The 11,182-nt window shown below is 36.0% G+C and overlaps 1 pseudogene; it reads right to left on the bottom strand.

The window, feature by feature from the left end:
• The window catches only part of LOC102470370 (striatin-interacting protein 1-like), a 52,129-nt pseudogene extending 42,698 nt beyond the window's left edge, over positions 1-9,431 (bottom strand).
• Positions 9,432-11,182: the final 1,751 nt, after the last annotated feature.

Raw genomic sequence — 11,182 nt, 5'->3', positions numbered from 1 at the left:
TATATTATATATACCCACTGGAGAGAGACAGAGATAGAGAGCAAGGAGAAGAAAACACTCCCAATCTCCCAATGCGAGATGGTCACAATGCAACCTCTTCTCCTTCATCTCTCCTCTTGTTGAGATTTTGAGCAAGCATGTACATATACCCAGTGCGTTTCTCAAGGTACAGGATTAAAAAATGAAGCACAAAATTGGCCCTGTGGGATTCAGCTGCCTTAAACAACATAGCACGAACTGGACCAAGAGTATATTTTTATAAAAAGCTGCTGAGCTCTAGCCAGTCACAGACTGCCAAGTGATCAGACCATGTCCCTGTAAAGTAAATGCCTCCTCAAACTATGCTCAAAATAATAATATAAACATCTGACTGTGGCAAATTGCCTGCCAGTGTTCCTAAATGGATCCCCCTGAAACTCTTCTGGTTCTCTGTGCTGCCTGATTCATAAATTATTGTTTACTCAAGTCAATTCTATTAAATTGATTCTGTCAAAATGTGGTTTTTTTTTTTTTTTATTTCACAGTTTAGTATAGGCAGTGAGATCTATAGTAGACCTCCAGTAACTCCTATTACTAACCACCTACATTACTGTGGTACAATTGATGCAAATAATACAACAATATGGCTCTATCACTGTTAACTACAGTCCATGGTTTACATTAGGGTTCATTAATTTTGTTGGACACTTCTAAGGGTTTGGGCAAATGAAGAATATTGATAAAGACTAGTTTAATACTCCCTAAATCTCTTGTGGTCCACCCATTTATTTTTCCTCTTTGTCCCCACAAAACCCTAATGATCAGTGATTTTTAATTTTTTTTTGAGTGATTTTTGCTTTAGGTCGTGTGTGCTCGCCAGAGAGACAGAAACAGAGACTGAAAGTGAGAAATCCTCCCCTGGGGGGATGGGTATTCCGCAATTCCTTTCCTCCATTCTTCTCTTGGGATCTTGGGCAAGCATGCACTCAGTTGAGTTTTTAAGTCATCAGGTCTGTGACGAGAGCCATGGTCGACTGTGTGGGAATGCAGTGATGTAACCATTTTGCCATCTGCTGGTCCCAATCAGTGATGTTTTTACTGTCTCTTTTTATGTCACCTTTTCCAGAATGTTATGTAGTTGGAACCAAGCGATATGTGCTTTTTACAGATTGGTCCTTTTCATTTAATGAAATATATTTAAGGTTATTTTAGATCATTTCATGACTTGCCAGCTCATTTTTATCATTAAACTTTGATTGTGCATATGTAAAACAGTTTGTTTATCCATTTGCTATTTTTAGGATATCTTGCCTGATGCCTTTTTTTTTTTTAAGGCAATTATGAGTTAAGCCTTGTGAACATTAATGTGTATATTTTTGTGTAGACATATGTTTTCAACTTAATTGGGTTATATACCTGAGTGGAATAGGTGGATCCCGTGGTAAGACCATGTTTGACTTCATAAGAAACTACCAGATTGTCTTCCAAAGTGGCCTGTCACATTTTACATTTTTATCAGGAATAAATAAAAATCTCAGTTGTTCTACTTCCTTGCCAGCACATGATATTATCGTTCACTTTATTTCCACTAAAATTACACCTTGAATTTTTTTCAATTTTAAAACAAAAAGAAAAACTCACTAAACATTTAAGACTGGAATGATATTTAAATTCAGTAATTAGATTTAGCTCATTAAACAATGGCTTTCTTCTAGAATGTTTTATTCTTTAATGACGGCTTACAGGTTATTTTTTCTATAAGAGAGAGAAGAGCAGAGAGTAAAGACAGAAAGAATCATGAACGTAGAGAGAAAGTGCCCCTGACAGGGTCTTCACGGCACAATCTGCCCCCATCTCAGATAGCCCGTGTCACAGCCACACTTGTGCACCCCAGTGTGTTCAGGGAAAGCCCGGAATGCAAATCCAGAACTTTTCCAATGTGGATCCAGTTACATCACCAGTTTCTCACTGCCTGGCTACTTAAATGATTGTTAGCAATATAAAATACAAGATAGATATGTGTGTATATGTACATTCTTATATATGTGTACATATATACGTGCATACACACATACATACAAATATATATTCAATTTTCACTTTGGAAAAGTTTTTTTAAATTATTCACTTAAACACAGCTTAATAAAGCTTTATCTACAAAACTTCCAAGAATATTTTTATTTATTTATCCTTTTTTTTTTTTAGTTTTTTGCCATAGGGTACATATACTCACCAGAGAGAAAAAGTGAGATGGTGAGATGGAAAGTGAGAACTCACCCTCCAGGGGGGATGGCTACAGCACAATCCCTTCTCCTCCATTCTCCTCTCAGAACTTTGTACACGCACACACGTGTCCAGTGTATTTTTCAAGCTGCTGGGTCTACAACTTTACTGCAGTCAGCCCTGTGGGAGTCCAGCACACTAACTACCATGCCACCTGCTGGCCCTTCCAGTTGCGTCTGTTAGGTATACAGACTTAGGTTTACAGTAACTTAATATGTTTTCATACTCTTAAAAACATTCATGTTTATTTGTAGAATATTATCTATCTTGACATAAAGAGGGAAGCATGGATACCAGCATCACATTTATGGAACAATATTTTCCAAAGGATCGAAGGAGTAAATTTTCTATAAATAGATCATTTATAGAACACTTCGCCTATCCTATGAGCTTATAAGCTTCTTTTCTGAATATGAACTATAACTCTGTAAATACATTGCCTTAATAATTTAATTAAAACCAAATATTACATCAAATATATGTGTATATTTTAAAATTTAGCCAATTTATTCTTTTTTGTTTCTTAATTGCCAGAGAGCAGGTTTGTTCGCCAGAGAGAGGGGGAAAGGAAGTGAGAAAACACTTGCCAGTGGGTAAGTCCCCACCACAGACTTTTTTCCTCCAATTTTCTCTCTTGCCAGGAATTTGGGCATGCATGCACATGTGCCCAATGTGTTTTCAAGTCTTAGGAAGTAGAGACTCGAACCACAGTTGAGGATATAAGATCCAACTTCCAAGGCACTGCACTTAACCCCTGAGAAACAGGGCTGCCCTTCTGGCCTCTTTGAAGATCTGCCATCTGGGGGGTGGGGGGGAATGGGACTAGGAATTTTACAGTTGTATGCCTAGTTTCCAGATACAAGATTATTGGAAATTTTGTAGGAATAAGACTTTCTAAATGGTACTACAAGAAAGATTCCCAAGTATCATTATCCCTTATATGTAGTTTCTTAGAACATATTTAATCTGTGATATTTCATTCCACAGGTTTTTATGTACTAATTATTTGTTTTAATATTCAACTGGATTTGCTAAGTAATAATAAATCCATTCTATCTAATTCAATGTATAATAACTTTAATGAAAGAAGAACATTTAAGAATTGTAATGTGATTATGAACTGAGATACAAGAAACAGCAAATGGCATAATGGTTACATTGCTGCACTCCCACATAGTCAACTATGGTTCGAGTCCTGGACCCGGTGGCTTAAAACTGATGGTTGGGAGCGTGTGCATATGTGCCCAAAATCCTGAGAGGAGAATGCAGGAGAAGGGATTGTGGTGTGGTGACCCCCCCGCCCCAGGGGTGATTTCTCACTGTCTGTCCCTCTGTTTCTCCAGCAAGTGCATATAACTTATAGCAAAAATCTCTCTTAAACACAAAACAAAAACTTAAGATACAAAATGAAAATTGTAGTAGATAGTGCTAAAAGGACATTTGTTCTTTGAACACAGTACAGGTCATTCTTAGAGAGCAAACAAATAGGCACCAAAGGAGATCCCTACAGAGACGTAATATCTTGAAATCAGATTGATGGAAGCTCCTCTTGATCACACGCAGGCACCCCAATTATCTAGAATTACTATCCCAATTAAGCACCTGTCTTTACAGTTGAGTGCTATTAGACTCGATTTGATAAGATAGGAAAGTCCCAATTAAGAGGTCTCCCTCATTAAGCATGCTTTGATTAAGGGGATCAGTCTGATTACTCAAAGATATTTTTTTTCCTACTTCAATAGCCTTTTGATCCATTGCTCATCATATTTTTGCACATAAGTAGCTCTGGAATTTTCGTAAGGATTTTATAACAGCAAAATATTAAAAACTAGATTAAAACTATTGGTGGATACAGTCTAAGGGTGGCAAAATCTTTTTCTCTTACTCTAGACTAAAAGGAATATATTTCATAAATGTATATTTTATGCATGTATAAAACATATTTTATGAATATTTATTATTAAATTTCCTTATTTTTGTTTTACTTACTTTAAATTTTTCATACAACTTCTGGATTTCCAAGTACATTTTAAAATCTTTTGACAATCATAGATATCCACTATTTTCTCTATAACGCCTATAAAGTTAATGCAGTTGGGACCAGCAGTTGGCACAGTATTGTTCATATATCACATATTTCACTCCTGGATTCTGACAGTGCTATCCTTTTTCGTATTTTTCCAAGAAAATAGTAAATTAAAACATTTAAAAGTATATTTATATTATATAATAGAGGTTTATAGTTCAGAGAGAAAATTCATGCAATTTTGCTCCTAAAGATACATCTCACTCCGGTTAGATGTTTTGATTAATTTCTGTTTGAAAAAATGGCAGTTCTAATCAATTTATCCGAACAACTTTCAGTTGTCTTTCTGTGCCTGGGTTATTTCACTTAGCATATCAGCCTCTAAAGTCATCTATTTTATTGCAAATGGCAGAATATTCTTTTTCTCAAGGCTGAATGTCATTCTACTGTGTATATGTGCCACCTTCTCTTTATCAGATGCAGCTTTCTTAAGACATGAATGAATCTAGAGAATTAACTTTCACAGAAGTCACACAAAAGTAATTTCATACAGTTGGCAAGTTGGTGCCGACAGTTGTCTAAGAGCTGTAAATCTTTCCTATTTAGACCTCAAGCAGGAGGACTTGAGGTTTAGCAGGATGGCAGCCATTTTAAAGTTACAATTTGACCAAGTGCTGAATCATGGGGTGGTCTGTTTGAGTAATGGTCACATAAGAAACCAGGAAAGGATATTTAAAGAAAAACAGGATTCGGGATAACCACTTAAAGGAAAGCTATTGACTTTTATTGGTGGCAGTGAGGAACTTGCACATGCTTATATCAGGTATCTATAAATACTGAGCACAGGCTGAGTATTTTGACAATTTGGTGTTTTGTTCTTGTTGTTATTTTTTTTTCTTTTTTTCTTTTTCTTTTTTTTTTACTATCTCCCTATAACCAAGTTGCAATAATAAACTCTTTTTTTCTCCAGCCTCTGCCTCTTGTTTCATTGACTGTGAGAAGAAGATGGACTTACTGTGCAGGTAACAAGCCTTGTTATGGAGCTACTTAAATGTTATCCCAACATGGAAGCTAGAAATAACTGGAAGAGAAGATCAAAGCAACCAAATTGGAGGTTGCCATCTTTGGTGACCTAGCCTCACATTTTGTTGGTTGTGCAGGAATAGTCAGCCCTGATGCAGTGTAGAAGAGGTCTACAAGATGGCATAACTACTAGAAGGTAAGCATTATTGGGACCACCTTGAAGGCTAGCTATCCTAAAATCTTAGTGCTTGCTAACCCCAATTCTTTTCCCACATTGTAAAGTTTCAGCATTCAACTATGCTATTGACTTTTATAACTTTAGGCAAGATACTTTACCTCTCTCTCTCAATTATTTTATATATAATTCCAATACTGTTTACTTAGTAAATTTTGTGAAAGAAAAAATGAGCCAGCATTTGGAAAGTATTTTAAAAAGAGACTGATATACATAAATTCTTCTACATATACTATTTATATTTTCATTTTTACATGAATATCAAGAGTAAACAATTTTTCTATGCTTTGTAGGAGGCTAAACCATAAAATTTGCCTAGGGATGTCACATTTATATACTATATTTTTGTTTTTTAAGAGGTTTTTGCTATAGGGTGCGTGTGCTCGCCAGACAGAGAGAGAGAGACAGAGAGATAGAAACCGAGAAATCATCCCCCAGGAGGGGTGGCCACACCACAATCCCTTCTCCTCCAGTCTCCTCTCGGGATCTTGGGCACGCACTCACACGCGCCCGGCGTGAGTTTAAGTCACCGGGTCCAGGACGCGAACCGTGGTCGACTACGTGGGCATCCAGCGACATAGCCATTACGCTAACTGCTGGCCCCTACATTTATATACTGTTGATTATAAATGGAATTTTGGATTGAGTGTAAAGGAGTTAGCTATTTGTGATAAATAAGAGGGAAAAAATAAAACTCATGATCAAATTAAGAGAAGCATTTCTGAATATCAAAGTCAATTAAAATTTACAATATTACAATGTCTACCTTACCAACCTTGCATATTGGCAAAACAAGTAATCAAAAAATACTTAAAACTGTATTTAGAAAAGAATTATATTGTATGACTAATATTGCATTTTTTAACCATCAACTTATGCACTGATATTCTTTAAGTAAAAAAAAAAAATCTATCATGAAACATTTATGAATTAGTTTAAATTATTCAAACATATCTGAGAATGATTGAAACTAGGTTTAGTTTAATACTCTTGAATTTGACGTGGAGACAGAACATGTGGCAGAATTTGAAAGAATTCCTTGTTGATGGCTATGATTATCATCTGAGAAAATGAAAATAGGTGGTAAGCTGCTTTGTAGACTACTTTTTCAAACTACTAGTAGATGCCTCCAATAGTTACATTGCCAGTTGAAACGCTCTTCAAATAGGACCCAGTTACTCAGTATCATCACCTCTTTTATTCTTAATCTTAATTCACTGGTAAACTGCTTTAATAAAAATCCTGCATTTTCATAAATAGGTCTAAACAGAAAAAAATTTGAAAAGTCACACTCAATATAAAAATGTAAAAACCTTAAAAATTGTGTAATTCAAAGAGTATGAGATTCTTTAAAACTGGAAACTGAATATAAGGTAAATCTGCCCCACTGGCATTTTATAAAATAGTAGCACCAATAAATTTAGTAAAATTGAATTCTGTGTTCCAACCATAATAAGCTATCTTGGGTCCAGCAGATGATGTATTATTTATGTTGCTGTACTCACCCATGGCCTACAGCGGATAGAGTCCCAGTCTTGTGGCTTGAAAATCATGTCAAGCAGCCTGCAGATGGCATAGTGGTTATGTTGCTAGACTCCCACGTAACCAGCTGTGGTTAGAGTCCCAGATCCGTGGCTTAAATATCATATGCCTAAGATCCCAAGAGAATGGAGGAGGAGGGATTGCAGTGTGGTCATTCACCACCTCCAGAATGATTTCTCACTTCCCTCTCATTGTCTCTGTCTCTCTCTCTCCAATGAGCACATGTGCCCTAAGGCAAAAAACTCTTAAAAATAAGACAGAAAATAAAATCATGCCAGGCACATATGCGTGGATGCCCAAGATCCCAGGACGAGAATGGGAGAGAAGAGACTGTGGCATGGTCATCCCCCCGGGGAGCAATTTCTTACTTTTCCTCTTTTCTTCTCATATGCACACATATCATACCTGTACTTCCTCCTGCTTCATAAAGTGGTTGAAGACTGATCTGAGCGTTGTAAAAATAGTTTGAACAAATTCAATGCTTTTCCAAAGGCATTGAAGCCACATAAACTAATTTACCATTTTCTATTTTCTATTTTCGTTTGTTTTTTTTTTTTTTGAGGTTTTTCGCTATAGGGCATGTGCGCTCGCCAGACAGACAAAGAGAGACATAGAGACAGAAAGCGAGAAATCACCCCCCAGGGGGGATGGTCACGCCGCAATCCCTTCTCCTCCATTCTCCTCTCAGGATCTTGGGCATGCAAGCACATGCGCCCGGCGTGAGTTTTAAGCCACCGGGTCCAGGACTCCCACCGCGGTCAACTACGTGGGAGTCCAGTGACATAACCATTACGCTAACTGCTGGTTCCCTCATTTTCTATTTTCTTTAACTTTATCTTCACTAGTTTCCAATATGCATTCATACTTCCAATTATTGAGGTCTTATATTTTCCAATCTATAAGGCTTTATGTAGCACAAAATTTCACTCATAGAGATTAGTCAATGACTATAGAATGAGTAGGTGTTGGGCTTGTTAATAAAATGACTTCATTATCATTACCATCTCAAATCATCAAAAAAGTATACTTATCGGGTTGTTGGAAAAGTCATATTCTTTCATGTTTTTCTATGCAAAAACATGTCACGACTTTTCAGACAACCCAATAATATACAACTTGTTGCTACTGAATTCATTAAGCATATAAAATTCCACTTAGAAATCCTTCTACTTATCAGAAGGTATTTATTTTAACCGGAAGACTTTTGTGTACTATCAATTCCTAAAGTTTATTTGTTTACCATTTAGTAATCCAAGTAGGCATCATTTAATTAAATCACAAAATATAATAATAAATCTTACAGAATAAAGATAGTGATCCAATGAAGGATTTCCCTGTTTAAAATGTACTTAGAAAAATATTACATTGTGTTATTATTAATATAGAGTATTACATTAGTGTTATATTAAAAATATTTAGTAACAACTGAAAGTATTGGCATACACAGCTGTATTCTGGGCCATACTAAGAAATTTCAAAGAGCATCATTCATTATTTATTGCTTTAACTATTATATTATTGGAAACACGTGCTATCCCCAAAGCTAATAAACTCATTTGGAAACATTTTATTTATTATTTCTGCTCACAGCTAATAATTTATAACACCTCGTGTGTCAAATTAGTAGAATGTATGTCACAACATCAATTTTATTCAGTGACAACTGTTCATGAAGAAGAAATACAGACAATTTTTAGCTCTGTATACATGGATAGGTACATACATACACAGAAGGTAGACTTTATATATATTTGTATATGTGTACATATATATTTATTTTTCATGTTTCTGGTAATAATAAAATTAAGGAATTAAATATGTATAGGGTGTATAGAAAGCAATGATCCCTATCATGAAGTTTTCCACAGTAAAACTGAGGATAAAAATAGACAATGAGAGAAAAACTGAGGCAGGCACATTTGAAAAGCGGCTCTCCATGTCATGGTCCCCCTGCCCTGGGCTTCTAGTTCACAAGAACCACAGGTATGCTCCACTACGTCTGCCCTGGTTTAGGCTGGCTCAAAAACGGAAACCAGACTTTCCATGTGGCATCAGCCACCATGTAGCAGCACCCTTTCTCTTGTGCCACCGCAACTGGGCCTGTCACTGCTCCTTTAATTAACTAAATGAACCACTATGGAAAGAAAAAAGGAAACAATAATGTTAATTATTGACTAGACCAAAAGGATGTGCTTGATGCTGTATTTTCCTAGAGAGGGACAATAAAAAACTCACTTCTTATATTCAGTTCTTGGTTTGGTGAATCTTTTTTTCTTAATACCCTTTAGCAAGGAGGGACATAAACATTTCATCTTTGCAAAGCAAATTCAGTAAATAGCGCATCTTCAGTGACTTGCTGCAGGGCTGTATTTACTTTTTTGCTTTGAGAAAGAACGTATTCTGTAGGTCCTCGATTATTCTGGTATTCTTTGGACTTTCTTGCTAGTCCTCTGTGTTGTTAATATTATACTATTTTCTGTACCTGGTGAATAGGAAGTGGCAAGAATCCTAAATTCTCTATTAAGCAATATGCATGCCAGAGTGTGAAAAATGACCTGTAAGTATAGGAGGATTAATAACTGGTGATGTCTTTATGAGTATAGTGATTTTGTAAAATCTAGGTTTTCTATTTTAATGTAAAACTATTTCTAACTTCCATGAAACTGACTTCTACAGCTAAGAAATAAGTACTTTATGCACCTTTTGGAATTTTGAGGTAGTATATACTGTCCATGGGGTTATTATACTGACCTATTTAACAAGTAACTAGAAATCCTGCTTGTTCAGAATGTGGCTCATAATAATAATTTTTTTTGTTCTAGAGGAGCAGGCTGCAGAACAAACCATTCTGCCATTAGGATCATGAACCCAGGGGAACCAAGGTGACTAGATGTATATGTTGAAGAGAAGCCAGCAGGGTAGATGGTGTAGCGAAGCCCAGTTGGAAAGTAGCTTCATAGGGTCCTGGGATGCCACAGCAAGGCCCGATCCTCTGTAGTAGAAAACAAACAAATGCTACAACTATGTCTTAATCTCCGATTTTTAATAGCACTCTTTAATAGCCCTCCCTGGGATAAGTAGAGGGCTCTATGGTGTCATCCCTATGTTGTAGAATATAGTCAGAGCTTCAGGACCAGTTCAGCTAGTTCCAAAGACCACTGTATCAAGGATCAGAAGCCACACCACATCTTTGTGAGCAATATCGTTATGTAATAGAATACTCAGAGGATCCAGTAAAAATAACAAAGTGTGTCAGCCCTATATCCTAATGGTTAAAGGGATTGGCACCTACATGACTGATGGCAATTACAATCCCAACCATGGAAACTTGTAAAATTCTTCAGGTGCATAGGTACTCCAAATCCCAAGAAGATGAAGAAATGGAGGAGAAATATTGCAACATGATTACATCCCATGGGGAGTACCTCCTTTCTTGCCCTCCCTCTGTTGAGTGCACAAGCCCTCTGGCAATTTAAAAAAGAAAAAAAGAAAAAGGAAAACCTAGAAGTACAGGATATTAGCATTTCTTAGCCAAATGTTGGGGAAAAAAATTAAAAAGAGAAAAGAGAAGAGCCAGAAAATAAATTTCTCTTTTTCCTCTTTCCTGTAGCAGACAATTTAGAGTCAAATTCCTAAACAACTGGCTTTGTTTTGAGAAATTATGTTCAGCATGACAGCACACCACCAGTTTTCCAAATTTTATTATTCTTCTGTGATATTTTCATATCCCATAAAACATTTGCATCAAGCTTTACACAAGGTCTATATCCTAGAGATTAGAAGCTAATCCATTATAAAATCTCCTGGTCCAAAAATAAAATGTGTAATTTATAATTATGAGGACTTAGTGTCTTAACTGTGTGAAATACACTCTTCTATATACATCTTATAATGAACATTATTGTGCATTGTTAAAGATTAAATGCATGTAAATTTGTTAGGTAATGCATGGCTTAGATCCTGCCCTTGGTTATTATTATCTTAGTATTAACTCCCATATTTGATGTTTTAAAATGTTTATTCCATTATTTGGAATTCCTTTTAGTTTTCCACTGACCTCTATTAGCTCATAACTTATTTCAAATCATATTTGC

Source organism: Tupaia chinensis, unplaced genomic scaffold, assembly GCF_000334495.1.
Source record: "Tupaia chinensis unplaced genomic scaffold, TupChi_1.0 Scaffold139079_1, whole genome shotgun sequence".
NCBI lineage: Eukaryota > Metazoa > Chordata > Mammalia > Scandentia > Tupaiidae > Tupaia > Tupaia belangeri.
Note: the sequence above shows the minus strand (reverse complement) of the source record. Positions and strands in the feature narration are given on the sequence as shown.